At 46.0% G+C, this 17,202-nt stretch overlaps 1 long non-coding RNA gene across 1 annotated transcript; it reads right to left on the bottom strand.

Moving 5' to 3' along the window:
• Nucleotides 1–15,451: 15,451 nt before the first annotated feature.
• Nucleotides 15,452–16,711, bottom strand: LOC121108398. The gene is made up of 3 exons (XR_005842886.1): nt 16,640–16,711; nt 16,107–16,222; nt 15,452–15,511 (listed from the first exon to the last, which is right to left on the bottom strand). It is a non-coding gene; the product is annotated as an uncharacterized LOC121108398 (long non-coding RNA).
• Nucleotides 16,712–17,202: the final 491 nt, after the last annotated feature.

The raw sequence follows: 17,202 nt of genomic DNA, 5'->3' as shown, positions 1-17,202 counted from the left end.
CTGAAGCTTGTGCCTACCTGAAAGCCATGCTTGCCTCTCCACCAGGGGCTCTGCTCCTTTGCTGGCATAGCAGTAATGCACACCAGGTCTCCCACCTGCAAGACATTGCAACATCAATCCCAGCGTCAGCACAGCTGGGAGGAAAGCACAGCTGAAATGGCACCCTTCTTCTGCACTGCCAAAGAGCGCACAGCTTGAGAGCAATTGCACCGGGGCAGCTCTTCAGGCATTTCCCGTCGGAAAGCTGAACGTGGAGGTACAAGAGTCACTGCCTTACACACCAGACAGAATACAGTGCAAGCATGCCAAATGAAACCGTCTTTTAGACATGGCTGAACTCCTCCCTGCATCCAACCCAGTGCAAGTCCTATCTGGACCTGCATCTTCTGGGCTTCACCTCACAAGGCATTCTGAAGGTGTCTGAGAATATTCCTGATGCATTCACATGTCATACTCTTCTGTCCGTGACAACAAGGAACGCCTTCTTTATCTGCCTACCTCCAAGGAGAGCTCATCCGCTGCCTGGGCAACATAGCTCCTGATAACATGGGCAGCAGCAATAGCTGGAATATTAAGAGATGACTCCTCATCGACCAGCAGAGGCTTCCCCTGGTTCTCAGGCTGAAACAGAGAGCACAGGCCATGGTGAGGAGCTGAGGACAAACAAGGAGGATTTCAGGGTGCCATCTCGATGCCACTAGCAAGGAAATGAAGCTTTTAAGGCAGCTCTTCAGGGACACCGAGAGAGCCGGAAGGATGCTCACTCTCTTCAAAAGCAGGAGAGCACAACTGTGGCTCATTCTGCTGGCTCAAGTCAGGGAACAGAGACCAAGCAGAGCTTCACACTGTACCTCCGTCAACGCCCGGTCAGGCCCACGGCTGATCTCGCTGCTCGCGATGCCCATCACAGCAGGCGCGACAAGCTGCAACAGAAAAGAAACACATTTCCTGTGCTCACACAGCACTGGATCAAGAGACTTCTTCAGAACTACTACTAGAAAAAACAACTGTGTGCAGTCTATTCAAACGGGACAGCCGTTGCAATACGCAGCACTGGACCAAGTCGCTGTCCCTCTGCTAGCAGATGGGGACTCTGGCACAAAGCAGCAGATGCATTTGCCCGCAGCACGCTGAGAGCACAGTAGCAGGCCAGGGAGAGGTGTCACTGCTGGGGCTGGAGCTGCTCCCCAGCCCCCGGCTCCCAGCAGCAGCCTCACCACCAGCGCCGGCCGCAGCCTTGCCCAAGCATTTCCTCTGCCTGCATGCCCGCTGTGCTCCCTACAGCTGCCGGGCACACTCACACAGCCAAAGCATGCACCCCTGTGCCCCTGGCTCACGTTGTGCAGCTCTGCACAGAGTGGGGCTAGGGCTCTTTGCCTAAGGGATTACTTCCTTCACACTAGCTGCTCCCAGCACTACAGGCAGCATCCTTGCGAGGGCTGAGTTGGAGGGGAAGTGGAGAAAACCCACACGTTTTTTCCAGTGCCACACCCCAGCTGGACGAGGCTGTGTTACTACACACAGTGCGACTAAACGCGGGCTGCTGAACCATGGGGGGGGACAAAACGTGTCACGTACCTGGCAAGAGATCAGAACAAGGGAGAAGAAGATCCTCGAACCCGCAGCCGTTCCTTGTCACTTTGCTCTGATCTTCCGCGAGCAAAAGCTGCACCAAGGGAGCAGGCGGAGGGTGAGGAGGGGACAGAGAAAGAGCAGGTCAGTGAGCCTCCACAATTTAGCAAGGAAGGCGAGGGAAAAACCGTGGGACAAATGCCACCTTGATGGATGGCTTTGGAAGTGATGGCCTGGGGGAAAACGGTTTCTGACAGTCCAAGCTAAGCAATATGATCCTAGGAGCTCCGCCAGCACTTCTCAAGCCCTCGCTGCCCACCCGTCTATCCCGCACCGTCTCAGCTTACCTACAAGGCGCTGCGCAAGACGGGATGAAGACAAAGGGACTCAATCAGTGCACAAGTGCAACAAGACACGTACTCACGCCGAGCTCAAGCGCTCCAATGAAGGGAAGCAGCACGCGCTGCTCCTCCCCTCATTCTAGCCGCTTATGACATCACTAAGGGCCACCCGGCTGCTCCACCATGGACGGACAAGGTGGGGAGGCAAGACCACGTCACAAGACCACAGGATTCCAAAAGGGCACCCCAGCGTTCGAGAAATCAGTGCGTGGTTGGAATTCTATCTCAGCCAAATCCTGGAGAAGCTGGCATGGGCTTGAAGGGCGGGACCAAAGTGCAGGACCCGGCGCTTGGTGCTGTTGAGCCTCTTGCTGGGCCTATGGCAAATCCACACTAGGGTCCTTCTTTGCACCCAAGGGTGGCTTGGAGCAGCCATCTCTTTCACCTGGATGGAAATAAAGGAAGAGAAACACAGCACTACTACCAGACTGCTTTGCCAATTTCTTTCCCGAGTGCATTTTTGCCTTTTGGCTTCCATGACGACCTCATTTCCTCCTCCTTTTCTTTGGGGGGAAGCTGCCCCCAGTGCCTGAGCTTCACAAGACAGCATGAAACAGGACACTAAGACAAACGCTTGCCCTGGGTGCAGGGTGGCTGTGCTTTGCCAGGCATATACAGGAGGGTAGGGCTAGGAAGCACCACGTGGCGGCCCCAGGCCAAGTCTGCATTCAGTCACTGTGGCGACAGCTGGTGCCTCACCGCCAGAACGTATCCGAGGGTACAGATGGACGCAGGCACTCCTGCTCCTTCTGCAAAGCCCTCCTCTGCACAGCCTGTTAGCTGCTGCTCGCTGCTACGCCAACCGGGCTCCCCTTTACAGCAGCCCTGGGATAAACACGCCTGGACTCTTCTGTGCAGCAGCGAGCTCCAGGGATGAAGCAGCAGAGAGGAAACCAACAGAATCTACTGCTGCTGAATCCACCAGCTCCTTCTGCCCACCAAGATTAATACCGAGGGACAGAACACAAGAAGGATAAGCGCTTTCACATGCACACGGACAAAGAGAATCAAAACAGCTCCTTCCAGAAGCGCTCGTAGGGTAAACCCAACCTCAGAGACACAAGCGCAACTGGTTCCAGTAAATATTACGGCACCTTGGTGATGAAACGCTGTTCTGTTGCTTGCAGAGCACGAACCATGCTGTGTTGACACGCACAGCAGTGCGATACCCAAGCTGAGCACGCAAACCTCCCCAGCACCCCTGGCCAATGCTGCCAGGGAAATGCAGAACCTGCAGCCCCACACGTCTCACTGCACAGACACTGGGGGGCTGCCTTAGTCTCAGGTGGGATCCATTTTTCTTCAGTCTCTCTTATGATGCTACAACAGTGAGAACACTCTGATGTTTATAATTTCTGAGAAGCAGACTTGGACTGAGCCAAGGCCATTCTCAGCAAAGCTCTCAAGAAGGAGCTGGGAGGAAACCAAATGAGGACAGCTGACGTCAACGGGCCAAAGGGATATTCCATACCATATGACATCAAGTGGAATGGGTTTTGGATGGGGTGGGAGTTCATCTCAGTCTCTTCTCTCTTCTGCTTGGCCATTGGTTGGGAGGTGCTGAGCCAGTGCTTCTACATCACTCATTAGATACACTCAATGATAGATAGATAGGTAGATAGATAGACAGTCAGATAGATAGATAGATAGATAGATATTCATTACTTCTGTCCTTTCCTCTACCTTTGGAAAGAGATTTCTCTCAACACATGAGTTCTACCTTCTTTTTCTTCCCCCACAGTTCTCTCCCCCATCCCACCGGGAAGGGGGCAGTAAGCAAAGGACGCTGTGGTGCTGAGCACCCACCGGCTTCAACCACAAGACGGCCGAGGGGCAATGGCAGCAGACGTGAAGTGCACTGTGGTCACTTGGAAATGAATGTGGTCTTGACGTACACGAGCACACTGTTTCACTTTCCAGAAAACAACCTATGCTGTCAATGAAACATGGCCCTCACTAGGAACATTTGCAAGGATGCCTTCAATGACCGAGGGCATCGCACGCCATGAACGTCACCCTGCTGACACAATGGCATTGCAAACACAGCAGCAACCCCTGGCACCGATACCTCCGGGTACAACAAGCACAGGGCACTGGGCTGCTTTGGATGCAGTTTCAGCACAGACCTGAGGTCTTCGTGGAAAGCGCCTTGCAGAGCGCATCGTGTCCTGCACCAGGCAGAGCGCTGCGCACCTCTCATCTTTCCAAACTTTGGGGTTTTGAAGCTGCACATTGTTTCTTGGGAGTTTGTCCCCCACAACTCCAGAGCACTTTCAGCTGCTTCCTGGTGATTCACGGCTTGCACAGTGCCAAACACAACCAAGAAAAAAAGGCAAGAAAGAAGCAAAGGCCATGGCTATGCACAGAAGCGTCCGGGAAGAATTCAGCTCCAGAATGAAACCTGCACAAGTTAACTCAACAGATTCCAAGCAATTCATTGACATCTGACACAATTTGCAACGCCAGAAGCACTGCCACGCCAACAGCACCGTATTGGGAAAGCAGCACGTCCAAATCAGCCCCCTTGCCCTGCTCTACCCGCTCAGCCAAACACAGAAATCAAGATGCTCTTATCCACACATGCAAATCTGGGGGCGAGTAGTAAAAGGTTCACGGGACCATGGGCAAAGCAGGGAGCAGATGATAGGCAGGAAACAGGAAGGAGTTCAAGACCAACTCTCCTACACCAAAGACAGGGAGAGCTGAGTCAGCACCACGGGAGGACTTACGACACAGCTTAACAGCTTGCAGAGACCTGAGGTTGCCAAAAGAGGCTGCCAGGGTAACTCTCACCAGTCTTTTGCAGGGCTGTTACAGATGCTTCTGATGCTGACTTACACTGCCCTGTGTCATTGGTAGAAAGCGCATGTGAGAAATGCTCAGTCTCTCTGGGTAACGCTTCTATGCTTCCACAGTTAGGACTGAAACAAAAGGAAAAAAAAAAAACATGAAACCCTATGACATTTGCCTCTCTACTGCTGCTGTCAGCGTGATATCTAAGATGAGCATTACGCGTCCCTGCACCCGACTGAAGATTCATCCAAGTCTGTGTTCCACACAGCTCCATCCCAGTGCCAAAAAGAAACCCGGACAGAGATGTTTAGATGATTCTTTGTGCAGATACAGGTGCAGGTGCATGTGCATTCTCTACAGCAAGAAATAGCAATTTCTCAAGCAGTACGACGGAAGGTCAGTGGAAAGGAAATATAGGATGAACTCTTTTCATATAAAAAATCCTTGCTAAACCTCTCCCCAGCAAAAAGGAAGCCTGCTGGGCATTGTTAGCAGCAGTTTCCAGAACATCTTGCACCACAAAATGCAGCACGCTCCTTTTTTTCACAGGCCCCTCGTTTCTCTAAGCAGCGTCAGATTCACTCCACATCAAATACACCCATCAGATCATGAACAGAGCTCAGAAGGGGTTAGGAGTAGAGCGACACACAGCTCCGCTTCGCGCTGAGGGCAGTTTTGGCCCTCCGAGCTTGCCGTAGCCACCCTGCGCTCTGGCGCCGGTGGACCGGAAGTACTCGTAGTCACTATGGCGGCCGCCTGCGGGGGGTTTGAGCTGCGAGGCTGTGGGGAACGGTGCCTTTTGAGAACGGTGTTTTTCTGAGCGTTTTATCTTCACCGGGTGGTTTTCTTCCTCGATGTGTCAAATGAACAGCGATGCAGAGCCCACAGAATTCCATCCGCCCCCGAAGCCCGTCATTATTGACAAGCAGAAGCAGAGAGAGGAGAGGAGGTAGAAGGGGTAGGCCGCGGTGGGGGCCGCCCTCAGATTCCTCAGGGCTCTGAGGCATTGGTACTCGAAAAGTGCGTGTCGGAAGGTAACAGAGACACGGGCCCTGCCTCTGCCTTTGCCTCACATCTCGAGGTCAGCTGGGAGCTGAGTGCAGGTATTTCTGTTTGTGAAATGGAATTCCTCTTCTGCTAAGCATTTTTTCATGTCTCCGAAACCCACCTGCACTGCTTTAAGTGGCACAGTGTTTAAAGTGGTGGTGCTGCCTCTGAGAGGAGAGTGACGATGTGATACTGTGCACACTGGGGGTATTGGTCAACAGTTGGCTGCACGTACCCAGCAGTGTGCCCAGGTGGCCAAGAATGCCAGCAGCATCCTGGCCTGTGTCAGAAATAGTGCAGTCAGAAGGACTGGTGAAGCGATCTGCCGGCTGTTCTCAGCACTGGTGAAACTGCACGTCCAGTACTGTGCTCAGTTTTGGGCCCCTCACTACAAGAAAGGCACTGGGGCTCTGGATCGCATCCAGAGAAGGGCAACAGAGTGGTGAGGGATCTGGGGCAAAATATTATGGGAGTGTCTGAAGGAGCAGGGATTGTTCAGTCTGGAGGAGATTCAAAGGAAACCTCATTTCTCTGCACCACTACCTGAAAGGAGGTTGTGGCTGGGTGGGAGTCAGCTTCTCCTCCCAAGGAGCAGCAGCAGGACAAGAGGTGATGGCCTTCAGTTGTGCCAGGGGAGGTTCAGGTTGGATACAAGGAAAAATGTCCTCTCGAAATGCCCAGGCAGGTGGTGGAATTGTTGTCCCTGGAGGTGTTCAAGCCATTCCCTGGCTCTGAGGCCAAGTCTCCATGCTGTCTGAAACACAGTGACCCCATGCAAATAATCTGTTGGTAGTGGCCCTCTGGCCAGTACTGTGTCAGGAAGCGTGCCTTCAACTTAGCTGCCAGACAGTTGATCTCCAGAGCATAAGGAGATTTCTATGGCACGGTATAATTCATCGGAGCAGAAAAGAGTTTTAAGAGTCCCCTTAAGCTTTGCCAACACAAGATAGCCACTTGAATGTGGTGTCTCCTGTAGGCTCTCTTCAGCTGTTTGTAAAAAAAACAGTAGGAAAAAAATTATTATCTCTTACTACCAAGTGATGAAAAAAGTGTTTTTGTCATCTGTGTCTCATTTAGACCATGAAGAAATTCCTGTAAACAAGGCAGGAGTTTAATTTTTTAGTGGGAACATAGGCGATAATTTAGTTAACTTTCTGACTGATACCGGGATTATATCAGGATGGTGAGCAGTCACCTGGGGTTTCTGCAGGGCTCCATTTCAGGGCCAGATGGAGGACTGCATCAGGGAAGGGTCAGGGTGGAAAAGCTTCTGCACCAGAGGTTGACCGTGCACAGAACAGGTTGCCCAGGCCCAAATATGCCAGAGTTCAAGGAGCCTTTGGACACCACTCTCAGACATAGTGTGGCTGGTTTTATGTGGAGGCAGGGGTTGGTTTTATGTGGAGGCAGGGGTTGAACTCCTATGATCCTTGTGAGTCTCTTTTAAGTGGCCATTCTACAATGGCCTGGAAGGCTGTTAAACAGCTTTTAGTTGTGGTAGTTATCAAGGTGATACAAGCATGTAAAATTTGGTACCTAAATGCTACTCCTGTTGGGAAAGAACATTCATAACCAAAGTAGGTAACTTAGGAGACGTGCAAGGAGTAACGGCCTGCAGATGCCTCTGTATTACACTGTGCAGACAGAACAGCCAACGCTATGGAAACCTAATGCTACTGATGTGGGGGGTGGAAGGAGCAGTTAGCGAGATCTGCATCTCAGGAGGTCTGGCAGACTGGTAAAAGAATGCTATCCAACTTAGCTTACAGGGAAAAGGAGGAACGGCTGCTGTCCTATTCTTCTTTCCTTAGTAAGTAACAGAGTTAGAAGCGTAGAAGAGAGTTAACAGCATATCAACTTAAGGACGGTGTAATAAATCAGTGTTATTTAGGTATATGAACAAACGTAACAGCCACACAGACCCAAAATCCCTTTTCTCCCACTGGTGTCCAGTAGTTCCTTAGTTTGCTGACAGATCGGGCTGCTCTCTTCTCTTAAAGCAGCACTTGTCTCATTGCTTTGCTTCACAGTCAGAATTCTCACCTTCTGACCTTTTAATACCTTTTTTCTTTTTTTCAAAAAATCTTTCCCTCTAGCTGCAGGTCAGAATGAAACCTCAACCATGGTCAAAACGGTGGGAGAGGCCAAAATACAACATTAAAGGAAAAAAAATTGAGCTACCCGAGAAAAAAATGAAGGAAGCACAGAAGTGGAAGCAGCCCTGGCTGGAATTCGATATGCTGCGAGAGTGCAATACTTCAAAATAGAGGAATAAATACGGAGGAAAGCGAGTGAAGAGCTGAACAAGTAACAGCTTTGAGTTCAGTGTAAGAATTGTCTGTTTTCAAGTTTCGTATGCAAATAAAAGACAGTGAAATTTCAGCAGTTCTTGTCTGAATGTTAAACTGTCTCTTCCTGAAAACAGTGTTACAGTGTGTTCAGCCCTGCTTCTGCCTTCCCTTCTAAATCACAGCTAACAGAAGGGGTTTGCAGTTACTGTGTTGTCAGTTCCAAATAACTGTTTCTTCTGCCTTTGCCAAGTAGACAGGGGCCAATTGTGAAAATGCTTCACTCAGTAGGTTCAGAAGGGGGCTATGGCAGGGAAGCAGATGTACAGAAGCCCAGCTGGACAATCTGAGAGTAAGTGCTGCTTAGCTGTCCTGTAAAGGCACTTTTGAAATGACATCTGATAAAGCACCAATAGTAACCTGACAACAAAGCAGTAATACCAACGTTTTGAAACCAGCTTGCAAGAATGAAGCCAGATTAGCTGTTACTCCAGTCAGATTGTGTGAATGGGTGCAAGGTTCACCACAAAGTGGCACAGTAGGTTCTCAAAGATACTCAACTGGGATGGGGCTTCTGAGCTCCAGTCAAAATCGCCTTCCCCTGCTTACCAGTCATGACAAGTGACGTCTGCAGCCACTGGAAGAAGCCTCTACAGAGGTAAAGCGTGATAGAACCTATTCCAATTTCATAGCAGCACAAGACTAATTTCTTTGGGAGCAACTTTCAACATGAATAAGGAAGCAGAGGAGACAAAAGCAAGCACGGAGATCACATGCTTCAGCTGATTACCCATCAGTTGTATTTTCTTTGCACTCAGGAAAGTAGAAGTGCACAATTACTTACAACAGAACTCCTAAATCCTGCAGATAATGAAGCGCCAGCAGTGCCCAAGTTTTTTTCCATACTTCACATAACATTCCTGCCGTGTTCAAGACTTGAAAGCGTTAAAAGTCTCATTAACACAAAGACATCTTTACTTTTCAAAATAATGGTTTTGCTTTTATTTTAAAAGTCATTGTTGTCTATAACACTGATGAATGCAATTTACAATTAAAATAGTTTACAAAAATACATATTCTGTAATAAAAAACAACAGAAAAACCATAGGGAATAAAAGCCCCCAAGAGTTAAATGGAAGACCCATACATAACAGTTTAGAGAAGCAGGCAATAGCAAACTTAGCAGAATTTGTGACACACTGCTGTTTCTACAGTAAAACATCCTTTTTATTCTGCAGCAGTAATATTTACTGCACATATATGAAGTTACACAACATTAGAAATCTAACACGGGTACAATGAGATGAGTTTTAATGGGTGTTAGAGGGAAGCAAAAGGTAAATGTCCTTAGAGAGCCAATTACTAGAAGGTAACTGGAGTTGTTGTTCTGCTCGTCTGATAAATGAGGGCGGGTGACAACTCCAGGTGTGTGCACAAAGTCCAGTCTGTATCTCAAGTACAAAGCTCCACTACAAATCATACTCTGGAGAAGAGTAAGTGTAGTTAAGACGTTCTCCTGTGCAACTTCTTACCTTCCTGAACTGCCATTTACCATCAGTAGATCTTCACAGATCAAACTTCTCACTGCACGCAGAATTCCTGCTTCTGTGTCGGGATCAAAAAGCTAAGAAGAACTCACTGTGAGTTTGGTAGAGCTATCTCATTAAGTGGACAATAAGTTAGAGTTCAGTGACTCCCGAGTCAGAGTGATTTGGTGTGGTACTGAAAACAGCTTGTGAAGTTGTCTGCTCACCAGCAGTGGTAACGTTACAGGCACTTACTGCAGTCATCCTTCCCAAAAGAACAAAGCAATGAGGCTTCATCATATTTCAGAACACCTGCACTTCACACTGACCATTGTGTTTCTATCTAGGAGTAGATGGCATCAGAAGACATTTGGAAAAAAAAAAAAAACAAAATATTTCACAGTAAAACAACTGTAGACAGTCCACTCATTAAACGTTACCACTTTTTTAGAGTGAGCATCAGGCTTGTTTCAGTAAAAGAACCGCTGCTTCAAAGAAATCCTTATTTCCTGATCACAGATTTAAGATGTTCCCGTTTGCACTCTTCAGTGAGCTCTTCAGCAATACGCAGAGCCTTGACTTTCACCAACAGGAGAACAACTTCTTCAGTTTCATCACTATTACAAAAACAAGTTGACATAGCAACACATTCACACCTGACTTCAAAATCAATAAAGCTAAAACGTGCCTTGAGCTACACTGACCACTAACTGCACCCAACGTCTAGAGCCTCAAACTAGCCTGAACTAGTACTGCAAAAGCGATCCATTTTACATTATGGATTGCATCTTTAGTTCTACGTAGATGTTGGAAGTTCATCACTGAAAGTGTTAAATGCATGAGACTTGAGGAATTTAAGAATCATAGAATCATTAAGGTTGGAAAAAAACACAAAGATCATCTAGTCCAACTGTCAACCCATCACCACCATGCCCGTTGAACCACGTCCCGAAAAGAAATACTAACATAAAGAATATGAGCAAGTGCTGCATCCCAAAGAACATGTTGTTTGTTACCTGTGGTTATTCCTGTGAAGCATACGTGCTCACTGAACCAAATGCTGGCAGAAGTTCACTGACTCGGGGAGAGTTGACCCACTTCCATGATTTTGGAACCACCTTTCTGGGAAGTATGCAACCACCTGTTCACCTAGAGAGCATTCTGAAAGAAAAGAAAAAAGAAAAAAAAAGGGCTTTCAATAAAACTAAGTCACACCACTTCTGGCAGACCTGTCCTTTTGGCTAGTTCAGTTATTATTGGCAGTGTTTACTCTTCAAAAAACAAAACCGTCATTTTAAGCAGTTATTCCTAAAGCCTGGGAACCAATGCTTGCTTTGAAATTCTTTTATACACCAAGGTCATTAAAAAACAAACAAACAAAAAAACAACTTCAAATGTTAAATAATTACACTTCGGACTACATCTGTCCCCATGGAAATAAGACCTTTCACCTCTTTACACTTCTCTATGTTTTCTGGCCCTGGTGGTGTGTTGAAGAGGTTCAGAAGAAGGCAACGATTCAGCAGCTTGCTCAGTCCCACACCACGGACTGTGTCTTCCTGTACAGTCCCATCCCAAAGGAGAACCTTGGAGAGCAGCTGCAGTAATGAAGAAACAGAACATGCATATCTGATGGCTGAGGGTGCGTTAGAACCTCCTTTTTAAACTCAAAAGATACCATGTCCATCCAATCTCAGTACTCAAAAAACAGGATTTATTCTCTCCAAGCTTACTGCCAATTAGTCACTAAAAAACTACAGATCATCAATAATATTTTGAAGTAGATTAATTTTACATGTGCCTATGAGCTGTACCCTCATACATACACACATCACCTCCCAAGGAAAGAAAGAGCATGTTACCCTTCCAGTTGGTTAACAATTTGCTAACACCCAAGAAGAGAAAACAGCCGTGCTTTATTTTTTCAGAGAAAAGCCAGTGGTCAAATCTGAAGGTGTACACATGTACAAAGACACCAGAGGTGTGCACGTGTACAAAGACACTAAGCTCAGCAAGAAACAGGGATCAACAGCAATTGAGATCCAATTCTAAGTGAACATTGGAGAGAATCTGTGACAGAATGAAAAAACAACCACTACTGCATATGCTACATAAGATTACATGCCACCAGCCTCACAACACACGTAAGGTTGATAGCCTTGGTCCATAGCAGCAGAAAGATTCTTTTGTACTTGATTATTCGTTAGCAAGAGTTGTCTTCAGTTACCTGTTATCACTGTAGAAATGACTACTCAAAAAGACTTAAGCCCAGCGTAAGAACATCGCTGGTCTCCCCCTCAACGCAGAATGGTTAATGTCAAGGTAACTGTTAACCTCAAGGTAGTTCACCCACACAGACACAGTACGTGATCTTAGCAGTCACCAGTCAGAAAGCAGTCGCAAAGCCCACGACTACTGCATACTTCTCTGGAGTGTTTGGCAGGACACTTCCTTTTGACTCCGTGAGCTGCTAGGAAAGTTAGACTGCATCATCAACTGTACTTCTTCATTAAAATAGTTCCTGTCCTCTTCTCGCCCAGCCCTTTGTGAGTACTCTCCCATACAATTTCTGGGCATGGTTTAGAGGACATTCCCGATAGGCAGCCTGCAGATGATTACCTGCTTTGAAAGACAGCACCAATAGGGGCTGCACAACGGCAGTCTCAAACACAGATAAGTCACACTAAAGCTGCTGAACAGATCCAAAGAGTTTAATGCATGACCCGCAGTACTACTTACTCTGGGGTAAACAGATTCATGAGTTCACTCCAGGAAAAAAAATGAGTGGCAAACTGTCAGAAGATCCCCAACACAAACACATTTTCAACTGTTCTGCACATCACCACTTCTAAAGAGAAGACTGACAGTGAGGATGGAAAACAAACTGAAAGGAGAAAACTTCAATCTGCAGTGGAAGACCACCAGTCTCGCTTTTAGAAACATGTATTTGACAGGACATTTAAGTCAGGCAATACACAATCTCAGAGGGTGATACCAGAATCTTATGTCTGTTTCGTGTCTGCCAGGTATCAGCACTAAGCTCCCTCTTGTCTTCTCTGCATCTGTCCATGACAAACCCTTACACAACAGCTTGCCCCAGGAGTGAATATGGCAAGTCCTCAACATTCCCAAATTCCCTCATTTTTCTACAGGAATGTGCAACATGGCAGCAGGAAGCCTATGCAGAGCTGTCACCATGGCCTTGTTAGCACACACAGCAGGGGAAATGGGATGTTAATGTGTTTTCCTGCATCTAAACCTCATCTTTAGTACGAATCCAAATACACGCATAGAGGAAACAGATCTAAGAGGGAATTGAATCACAGGCATTCAGACATTCCTAACTCAGCACTTTAGACTGAATAAAGCTATACTAATACGCTTATACGCACATGCAGGGATTCCATTCTACAAGAGCAACATGGGCACTCTATGCACATACTGAGGAAACAGACCTATCCACAGAGTGCCAATGACTGATCTCATGGAAGGTTAGCAGGAACAGATGATGAAATTAAAGTCTCTTGACTACGTATCAGAGGTGGGTGAGCATAAATAGCTCACTGACGAAAATAGCTAACCTTCCTATTAAAATACATTAAGTTCTCAGGAATCAGATTTGACTGAAGATACATTTCCTCAAAGACGACAGTCTACTTTTAACAGAAATCTTATCTAAAGCTTCTTCCTGAAGTCAAGTGTGGCGACTGCATAAACGTTTGTTATTATTTCTTTTCATGCTAAGGGTCTCAACATCAACTTAGTTTCACCTACTTTATGCTGGATAAACTCCCAGATTTGCATGAGAATAAAAGCAGAACGGGGCTAAGTGTATGTTACAGTGAATGTTTACAGTGAAGTGCATACACCGTATCAAGAACTTCCTTCCCCATTACCACAACAGCCTTTACCTGTTTTGTCTGACTGCATTCACTTCTGGACAGGACTTGTTTTTTAAACACGTTATCGCAAAGCTGTGTAAGGCACTCAGTCTGTGAAGTCGATAAAGGATCCCACACATTCTTGACAAATACTGAAAAATAGGAATTATTTCATTCATGATATCCAAGTGGCTATCTGCTCTAGTTTCAAGGAAGTAAACAGTCAAAAAGCTAAACCTTTCATTTGCAGTAACCTTAACAAGTAATTGTAACTATCAACATCATTTTACATGACCACTTATTTAAGGTTTCATTACCTAGCTGCAGTGAACGTCCTCAAGACAACCTTAATATACCTGTAATTTTTGGCAGGATAGTTTTTTCAATCATTGTAAGCAAAACTTCTTCATCAGGATCATCATCTCTTTTTGATTCAGACGGCTTTTTGGCATCGCTGAATCCTTCTACAGCTCTGAACCAGGGCATCTCTTTCAGGTCTGTAGAATTCTGCTGAAAGATCATTCCCGTTAGTTGTTCAGCTGTCAGGATTGAGAGAAAAAGCTCCATGCAAAAATGTATCTAATGATACCAAAAGATTCTCATTTAACAGTTTTACATGGATTCTAATCACGGAATGGACCAAAGCAGCAAGCTAAAACTGAATGTAAAGCTAGATTTCAGAGGGTAGGGTTGTCAAAACGTCAGCAAACAGCTCCACATTAATAAAGATGCAAGTGATTCATACGCAAGCAACCTGACAAGAGGAAAAGATGTCCTCCTTCTAGTTAAAACTCTTATCTCAAGCTCTGGAATGCCTCTATAACCCACGGCAAAGCTCCTGTACGGAAGTCTTCCCTGCAAGCAGCATGCCCCCGTCCTGTCATACTTTGAGATGCCAGAAATAGCCACAGGTCTTGCCAGTTAACAAAGGTGAGTACATCAGAGTAGACAAGTTTGCAAAGACAGTACAGACCAGAAACGTAGCGGAGCACCGCCTACCCAGAAGCCCAGAGGATATCAGAACACACAAACACACACAGAATTTTTCACAAAAATAAAGTCTGGTGATGCACCTACCTCAAGAGGACTCCAATTTATTAACTGAACTCTGACTAACGGATTTAAAAGCTTAGGCAGGCAAAAACCGATGTAAGCATCGCAGTATGGGTTGGGAAACTTCTCTTTCCGCTCCTGGAATTTCAACAGGATTTTTCTGATGTCACAACAATCTGCACGGACATCTTCAAAGATTTTCTTACTCTCCTCTAAAACGTTATCTATGGATAATATTCAATAGGAATAAGAAGAAACAATCACAGAATTTATTGAGTCATAAGCTGAACAGTTCATGCACCTACAGAACAGAAGAAATATCTTTATGATAACAGCATTTGTGCTTCATCTTTCACACCTCTTACACTGAAATGGGTTTTAAAACAGCACTCTGGCAAAGGCTTTTTCAGGAAAAAAAGAGATACAGAAGACCACAAAAAGTCTTCTGCGGTTTTGAACAACTGCACAGATTTAAATACCCATTACATTTCATATTTTGTATGTCTCTTAAAAGCTCAGACAGGAAAATCTTCTTCTTCTGTTATTCAGCAAATACGCATCGTGCCTCTCCCAGCTCCTCGTGACCTGCTCACTAAGGCAGTTCAAATCTCAATTTGAAATACATTCCAACTTTGGACAAAAAACTGATTAAACTAAAGAAGCCTACAGTCTTATCTATTCTTCCTAAGGCATTGGTCAGAATTGTTTAAATGCATTAATTCTGTGCTGTAGAAAATAAACGATATACCATTCAAAAGGAGTATTTCTTCACTCTCCCTTGAAAATCCTTCTCAATACGGGAGGAATTTTGCTCTCATATCCTGACCAACCTTTGCTCTTCTGGAATTCAGTCACCTCTGTCAGAGCCAGTTCTTCATCACTCGGCATGCCTTCGTGGTGACCAGCTGTTTGTGAACGCTCTCTCAGCTGCCGCCTGCAAGTCCTGCATTCTGTAATGAACTCAGGTGAGTTATTCACCATGTACATACGTAAGAGAAAGCTCAGTGATATACTAAGAACACCCGGTGAGAGCAATAGCCTAAGGAAACACAGTGAGGAAGCAGAAGTAAGTATGCAACCCTAGAGACACAGACTGTAACAGTAAGGTACTTTGTGAGCTGCCAAAGGACATTAAAAGCATCTCTAGCGACCTTCACTTCACCACATTCATACTAGGAACTCCCCCCACCTGAAACACCAAACATCTAACATGGTACTCCATACTATCCCTGCCAGAGGTAGTCTGTAAGAAACTACTGCGCTCTCAACAGTCCATCATCTCAGTTCCATGTAGCTTATGCAACAACTTGCATAGAAACTGAGACTGCATCCAAGTCTCACTGGGGCTAAAAAACGTTAGTCCTGGCACCACATACCGTAAGAGCATGCAAAAATCAACAAGAAAATTATATTTATACCTATCATTTGCATAGCATACCTCTTGTATGTAATTATTGACATTACTTAACGTTAAAGGTTAACAGTTTGCTTCAAGCGAAGATTTATTACGTCGTTTTTCAACCAGTAAAACTCTTTAGTCCTTACCTGTGTCTAAACAGTGCTGAGTCAAGGCACCAATGCAACTGGAACGGTTTCAGAGCTCCCAGTAACTTAAGGTCAGCAGCAGACCCCGACGTTCAAAATGTAGCACCTGGCCTACGCTGATAACAGAGGGTAGGTTAGATGTTCTGATGCACCCACTGCCACCCCACCAGCAACAATACCACCTGCCTATTTTTGTCATCTGTGCAATAATCACAACATTGTATTCCTATATATAATCACAATATCATTTATTCCAACAGCGGGGAAAAATCTACTTTCAGTTTCGTGAACAGCCTCACTTCAACTTATGTTAAATTAATAGTACCTATCAACATTCAGATTCCAATCAGCACGAAAAAAAAACCCCATTAACAAACAGATGGTTTCCATGTACCTTGAGCTTTGGAAAGGAAAGGCATTTTTGCACGTGTGTGTATCATCTCCCTTAGTAATCACACAGATTTACCTTCATCCCTGTGTAAGTAACAGGAAGCAGATACACACTTACTACAGTTAGATGTAATTATACGTACCTTCGATGCTCACACATTATCAGAAGCTTCATCTTTTCATCACTCTCCAATCCATCATTACTTGGTTTGCCATTCCCAGCTATCAGAAGACAGGAACAAGACAAAGAGGTGAATGCAGAACACTGATTCTGCTTCTGCTCTTCATTTGGAGACTAATCAAAGTAAATAAAACCTCCTGATGAAAAATTCACAGTGTCCAGAGTGAAGCACAGTCAGTATTATCAGTGAACTGTAGGACAGCTGTGGCTGCTCCCTCGTGCAGGGGGATTGCCAGGTCACAGCCTGAACCGGGAGGTGAGCACCTGAGTGAGCACAGGGAGGGACCCCAGATCCACCCTTCCTCTCTCCCCTTCCTGGTGATGCTTCCAGCTGTGCTTCCCAGAGTGCACACACACTCAGAGTCTGCATGCTTTGTACCCACCCCACCTGCACACCAGTTAGAACCAGAAAGGGCTACATCCCCAGACTCACTCTTCTCAAGCTGTTGCCAGTTATCAGTCAATCCTTCTTTGTCCTCCTGTTCTACAGTGCCTGCGTCCCAAACAAAGGCTCCACATCACCTT

The sequence above is a fragment of the Gallus gallus genome, chromosome Z, assembly GCF_016699485.2.
Source record: "Gallus gallus isolate bGalGal1 chromosome Z, bGalGal1.mat.broiler.GRCg7b, whole genome shotgun sequence".
NCBI classification, from domain to species: domain Eukaryota; kingdom Metazoa; phylum Chordata; class Aves; order Galliformes; family Phasianidae; genus Gallus; species Gallus gallus.
The sequence above is the reverse complement of the archived record's forward strand: the minus strand, read 5'-3'. Positions and strand labels throughout refer to the sequence as shown.